Source organism: Canis lupus, unplaced genomic scaffold (assembly GCF_011100685.1).
Source record: "Canis lupus familiaris isolate Mischka breed German Shepherd unplaced genomic scaffold, alternate assembly UU_Cfam_GSD_1.0 chrUn_S1955H2154, whole genome shotgun sequence".
NCBI lineage: Eukaryota > Metazoa > Chordata > Mammalia > Carnivora > Canidae > Canis > Canis lupus.
The window spans coordinates 64,326-71,057 of record NW_023330823.1 but is presented as its reverse complement, the minus strand read 5'-3'; the positions used below and the strand labels follow the sequence as shown (position 1 = coordinate 71,057).

Sequence of the window (6,732 nt, the reverse complement as noted above, 5' to 3'; positions counted from 1 at the left end):
TTTTTAAATGGATGATTTGTATATCAAATAATTATCATAACTATTTTCCATTGGATCCATGTAAAAGTGTGACTTTGGAATTTATTTTCAAATGCCAATATTTATAATACCCTGGAAATTATCCATCTTATTTACAAATTTAAACTTTTTTTTAAAAGATTTTTTTTTATTTATTCATGAGGGACACAGAGAGAGAGAGGCAGAGACACAAGCAGAGGGAGAAGCAGGCTCCATGCAGGGAGCCCGATGTAGAACTCCACCCCGGGACTCCAGGATCATGCCCTGAGCTGAAGGCAGACCCCCAATGGCTGAACCACTCAGGCATGCCTACAAATTTAAGCTTTTGATGTAAACTTTCAGATGTTGACTTACAAATGACAGAAAGAATAAATAACTTTTAAAATTCTGTATGTGTGTGGTAGGGCCAGGGTGTTAAGTAAGCAAGTGACAACTAAAGACCACTGCTCTGGAACACAACACTAGATCAGTGAGGAGGCATGGATGAAGAGGAGTAATGTGATTAAGATGGTTTACCTTGTTGGGTATTTATTCAGTAGTTCAACTAGACATATTAAGTATCACTTATTATTATATGCAACTTCTTCTGCTAAGTGCTAAGAAGGTATAGGTGACTGATTCAAGGCCCCAGCCCTCAGGCAGATCATCACTTACCAAAGAAGGATCAGTAACAACACCGTTCCGTTGTCTGTGTCTAGCCCTGTCTTCCAGCCTTACTTGCTGCTATGGGACAATGGATGAGGATTTGTAGGGCTGTTGCTTTTTTTTTTTTTTTTAAGTTTATTTATTTTTTAAGTAATCTCTATACCCACCGGGGGGCTCGAACTCATGACCCCAAGATCAAGAGTCACAAGTTCCTCCAACTGAGCCAGCCAGGCACCCCCAGGGCTACTGTTTTTAAACCTAGACCATGGAACTATATATATAGCCCACTCCACACTTCCTATAGTTACCCTCCTGCACAGCACATCATTATCAGTACTAAGTAGTTCACATAGTGAGAAGAATAACAGCACACAAGCTATCAAGACTTGAACAAAGGAGTGCCTGGCTGGAGCTATGCTTCCTACTTCCTACTCTTGATTTGAGGGCGGAGTCCTGAGTCCCAGCTCCGACCTCAGCATTTAGTCTACTGGAGATTCTCTGTCCCTCTACCCCTCCCCCATGCATATGCACGCTCTCTCTTGCTCTCTCTCTCTCCTCAAATAAATAAATAAATCTTAAAAAAAAAAAAAGACTTAAGCAAATTATGGTCAAATGGCTTATCACAGAAGTTTGGCTTAAGCTGGCTTACCAACAAAAGAAGTCTGGCTTCTCCGTGCAGACCTTTTCCACCCCAGGCCAGCTTGACTTCTTCCAGAGCAGCCACTGCTCCTTGAAGAAGCACAATGCAGAACAGTGAGGTGGGAGGACCTAGGACTAGATTCTTTGTCCTAGCTGTAATTTTGTGTCACCTTAAGTAAGTGGCTCCCCTTTTTTAAGTCCCAATGTCTCTATCTGCCAAAAGTAGGAGGTTGGATTGGAGATTTATGGGACCCTTCAGTCTGAGGACTCTGTGATTCTAAGTCTCTTCTGGCTGGCCCTATATACAGTCCCCAAGTTCCAAGCACACCTTAATATTTGCTAGAGTTTCTCACTCTGAATTATATTCATTGCCTTGTCTTTAAAAATTTGGCTCTTCCTTAGTCCAAGTCCCACCAATTTATTGTCTCCCCCTGCTTACTTTCTCTGAGAGTATCAATAGTTCTCCACATTTTATGCTCCAGCTATTTCCTCCAGCTGCCTCCCTCAGCACACAGGGTCTGTGCCTGGCTGTTTCTTGATTCAGTTCATACTTCCTATCTTCCAGAGTCAGCCAGGCACTTTCTAATTCCTGAGTCGTTATTAATTCATTAATGCGGTCCACACCCACAAGATAGCATTCAAGGGAAAGATTGCCTACACCTAACAACAGGCAACTCTTCCAAGCACCTTGGAGGTGACTCTTCTCCCCTACACAAAGGAGGCCTTTGGACCTCAAAGGCTGAGTGAGCCCTACTGAAGCTGAAATACTGTGGCTTTCGCATGTGATGCAGATTAGTCTTTAAACGTACCACTCAAGAGAATATAGTGCAAAGTCAGATAATCCAAGACTATATGGAATTTAAATTTTGTGTCTTTTGGAATTTAATCTTTTGTGTCTATCAGCCATCACAGTATCTGGGAGCCGTCCAAACACATTAATATTTCTCTGCACTATAATTGACAATTAGAGGAGCACCTGGCTGGCTCAGTACATGGAGCATGCAACTCTTGTCTCAGGGTCATGAGTTTGAACCCCACGTTAGGTATAGGGATTACTTGAAAAAATAAAAATAAAATAAAATAAAAATAGACAATCAGGTACCAAGTGCACTGTACCATCTATGTGGTGTTCTTGCTAATGAAATGAACCTCATCAAGCTTTTCCAGCTATACGTTTGCAGGGAATACGGGAGATAGAAGAACAAGTCAAACACACTCCACAGAAGCAATCCAGCAAATCAGGATTGTGAAGCATTCGTCCAGAAAATGGACACAGTTTCTTTAATAATCAATGAAATGGAAAGGGAAAAGAGAGGATAAAAATGTAAATTAAGAAGCTTAGAAAACTTGAAACCAAATGCAGTACATGCATCTCGTTTGTATCCTGAGTCAAACAAGCCAATGTGAAGAGGCATTGATGACACAGAAGGAAAAATTAGAGCTGAACTGGGTATTAGGTGACACGAAGAAATGTTTATCTGTGTGAGGTGTTTGGTTTTGTGATTCTGTATGAAATCGCTCCTTCCACTCTCCTTCCCCCTTTGAGCTACATATGGAAGTATTTAGGGGAAAAAGACACAATGTCAGGAATTTTCTTTAAAGTACTATAGAAAAAAAAAAAGAAGAAGAAGAAATGGTTAGATGGAGTAAGTATGGCAAAATGTTGGTAATTGTTGGACCAGGGGGATGGGAGCTCATTTCCGATTCTGTGGTTTTTCTGTATGATTAAAAACTTTCAGTGTAAAAAACTTCAAAAAAAAAAAAAAAGATCTGGGAAATGCCAATGTTTTGGCATCAAAATGATACGTGACTGTTGGCAAAGCCCATAATTACACCTCTGAGTTTAGTTTTATGGCAGAGAGTGCGAGTGCTGAAGTCAGGACAAGATGGCAATTGTAGCTCTGTCACTTACTGGCTGCGTGACTTTAGACAACTCGATAAATGTCTCTGAACCTCATTTCCTTATGTGGTTCCTGTGGGAGCAAATGAAACATGCATATAAGGTGCTTAGCAAAATAGACATTTAGTCAATAGCTTAAACAGAAGCTACTGTCATCGTTAACCTTAAACCCAGAGCATCAGAGAAATCCTTTGTCAGGCGGTGCATCCTAGCTTGGGTTCAGAAAATAGAAATTCGGAGAAGTAAGATAAGAACCAGGAAAAAACGTGCCACAAGTAGCCCATACTCTCAGGGCTGCACGAGGGTTGGAACACCCCAAGGATGAAGCTGTGACTCCTGCAGGCGGCCTCATTAACCTCCAGCACCCTGGCTAAGGTAGGAAGGGGCAGTGTTCTGAGATGAGGCCCCGCCCAGGGATCAAGCAGAGAAGGGAGCCAATTAAGAGCCCTAGGAGAGGGCTGGGGGTCCAGGAAGAAGACTCGGGTAAGCCTCCCAGTTTGTGCTGCACCCACTAGGAGCATTAGTTGCTGGGAAGAATCTAAATGTATAGTGTGTTGTTGTTGAAATGTTTTCTTCTGACAGTCCGCTGTGCATTTTCTCTCATGGTGCTCATATTCCCCAAACTGGAAAGTGAAATCGTTTGCAGACTCCCAAGGGAAGCTGGAGCCCCGGATTCATTTTTCCCTAGAGAAAGCATGTTCCCTGGAAATTAGAGAAGGTAATTGGAGAGGCCTAGGGAAGAAAGGGACCTGCAAGGGTCATTGGGTCCATCCTCTAGCCTCCAGGCAGGAGTGAGACTAACCCGTTCCAGATGGCAGTTGTCCCTGTCTGCTGGAGACCGCCAGCAGAGACCCTCGCAGCCTGATTCAGCAACTCATTCCAGAGGAGGGCCCAGCGAGAACTTGCGTCTCCTCTTGGCCTCATCATTGGCCCACTGTGGGTCCTGAACGAGCCATTAGTCTTGGGCCCCGGTTTTCCAATCTACAAAACGAGAGGTTGTTACTCTCTGGCTGTTCTGGGATTAAATCCTAATACAAAATGGAAACAAGCTCTGTGCCCAGGAAAGGGGCCTGTATGTAAAAGGCCTGACAGCGTTCCATTGTCAGCTCTTTGATGAAGTTTAAAAAATCTTCTAGAGCTGGTCAGAATAAGTAGTGTGTCCTCACTCTTCCCTCTTTCCTTATACAATGCAAGGAGAGGTGGCCAATTTTTTTCCCCAAGAGAAAAAAAAATTCCCACGGGTTCTACTAAAGTCATGTACCGGTGTCATTCGCCCAGAACAGATGGAGGCCGTGGCCGTGATGAAACACCCAGAGGCATTGCTGTTAGGGCAGCGACGTTCAAGCAGAGCTCAGGACCAGGAGTCTGAGCAAGGGCTGTCGCCCGCGCGGAGTCTGCAGAGCGGAGGGAGACGACCAGGGACGGAGGCCCAGGGAGCCTCAAAACCACAGCAGTGGAGGGGTGAGAGAGGAGTAGAGCCAGAGCTGGGTTTTTTGTTGTTGTTGTGCTGGTTATCGGATTTTTATTACTATTTTTTTAATTGAGGTATAGTGCACACACTACATGGCGTTAGTTTCGGGTGTAGGACATCATGATTGGGCAAGTCTATACCGTGTTCTACGCTCACAAGCATGGCCTTATCTGTCACCAGAGGCGCTCTCGCAGTACCACCGACAATGAACCAGAGCGGTTTTAATTTACTGAGTCCCTTGCCCAGTACCAGGCCCTGTGGGGTGGGTGGTAAAAAAAGATGGGCTGGCTCTCAGGAACCTTAGAGGTTAATGGGGAAGAGGGACATCCCACTGCCTGGACGGTTGCAAAGGAGAAGCAGGAGGCAACAAGAGCTGCTAAAGAGGCAACATGGCTGCCTGGCCTCTCCTAAGTCCTCAGTGACTGTTTTTTTAAAACAATTTTATTTATTCACGAGAGACAGAGAGAGAGAACGGCAGAGCAGGGTCCTCGTGGGGAACCTCCCAGGACTCTGGTCTCACCCCCTGAGCCAAAGGCAGACGCTCAACCACTGAGCCACCCAAGCATCCTGGAAGCCAGTTATTTTATTTTTTTTTAATTTTTATTTATTTATCCATGACAGACACAGAGAGAAAGGGGCAGAGACACAGGCAGAAGAAGATGCTCCTTATTAGGAGCCCAATGTGGGACTTGACCTGGGATCAAGACCTGAGCCAAAGGGAGATGCTCAACCTCTGAGCCACCCAGGCGCCCCTGGAAGCCAGTTATTAAAGCAGGGTTAGTGCGACCTTTATGGGCCGTGTCTTGCACTTGGCCTTTGGCCCTAATCATTCTTGGGCTCCTGTCAATCTCTACAGTTCTTCAACTCTGGTATCTTTTGAATTCTTTTTTTTTTTTTTTTTTTTTTTTGAAGTGAAATTCACAAAGCAAAATGAAACCATTTTCAAGTGAAAATTCAGGCATTTGGGACATTCCTGCTATTGTGCAACCACCACCTCTATCTACCTCCAAAACATTTCATCCCCACCCCCAAAGAAAACCCCATACCATTAAGCAGCGATCCCCCATTCCTCCCTGGCTCCAGCCCCTGACAACCACCAATCTGCCCTCTGTTTCTATGGAGTTGCCTATGCTGGATACTCCACACACATGGAGTCATACAATATGTGACCTTTTGTGTCTGGCTTCTTTCAATCAGCATAATGTTTTTGAGACTCATGCACGTTGTAGCATGTATCAATACTTCATTCTTTTTTATGGCTGAATAATAACTCTGGTATTTTAATAAAGGTTAGCAAACGGATATTCTGGAGAGTACTGGATTCAATCAGGAGGAAACTGACTCTTCCAAGTAGCAGCTAATTACTCTGCACCTCAGTTTTCTCTTCTGCAAACTAAATGGTAACCCCTGGCACCTTGCAGAATGACTGGGAGCTAACAGGTGACATACTTATAAATAATAATACATTTTTCAAATATACTATTTAAAAATTTTTTTAAAGATTTATTTATTTATTTGAAAGAGAGAGAGAGAGAGAGCATGAGTGGGAGGGGCAGAAGGAGAGAATCTCAAGGAGACTCCCTGCCAAGTGTGGAGATTGAAGTGGGCCTCGATCCCAGGACCCCGAGATCATGACTCAAGTGGGAACCAAGAGTTGGATGCTCAACCGACTGTGCCACTCAGATGCCCCAACTATTTAAAACTTCTAATAATAATGATTAATTAATATCTCATGGGTACATCTTTTTTTTTTTTTTTTGGTACATCTTATCTCTTCAACTACCTGCTAAGTTCTTTGGGGAGAATGTCTGTGTTATGCCCATTTCTACCCTTAGAATTATGCCTATCACTTATTAGCTATTCAACAAATCTCTCTCAGGTAGATGACTACTTGAATAAATGAGTGGATGCGTGGATCAAGTGCCAGTTGACCTGTGAGGGAAACTGCTTCCTTCCAGGTCACTTGATCCCTATTCTCTGAATGAATGAATGAATGAATGGGGAGGAAGCATTCTCAACTGGCCTGGGAATTACCAGACTCTACCTTTCCTCTCTTTAG

The 6,732-nt window shown here is 43.8% G+C and overlaps 1 long non-coding RNA gene across 1 annotated transcript; it reads right to left on the bottom strand.

Moving 5' to 3' along the window:
• Nucleotides 1-672: 672 nt before the first annotated feature.
• LOC119878833 lies at nt 673-3,276 on the bottom strand. The gene is made up of 3 exons (XR_005387183.1): nt 3,215-3,276; nt 1,313-1,392; nt 673-741 (listed from the first exon to the last, which is right to left on the bottom strand). It is a non-coding gene; the product is annotated as an uncharacterized LOC119878833 (long non-coding RNA).
• Nucleotides 3,277-6,732: the final 3,456 nt, after the last annotated feature.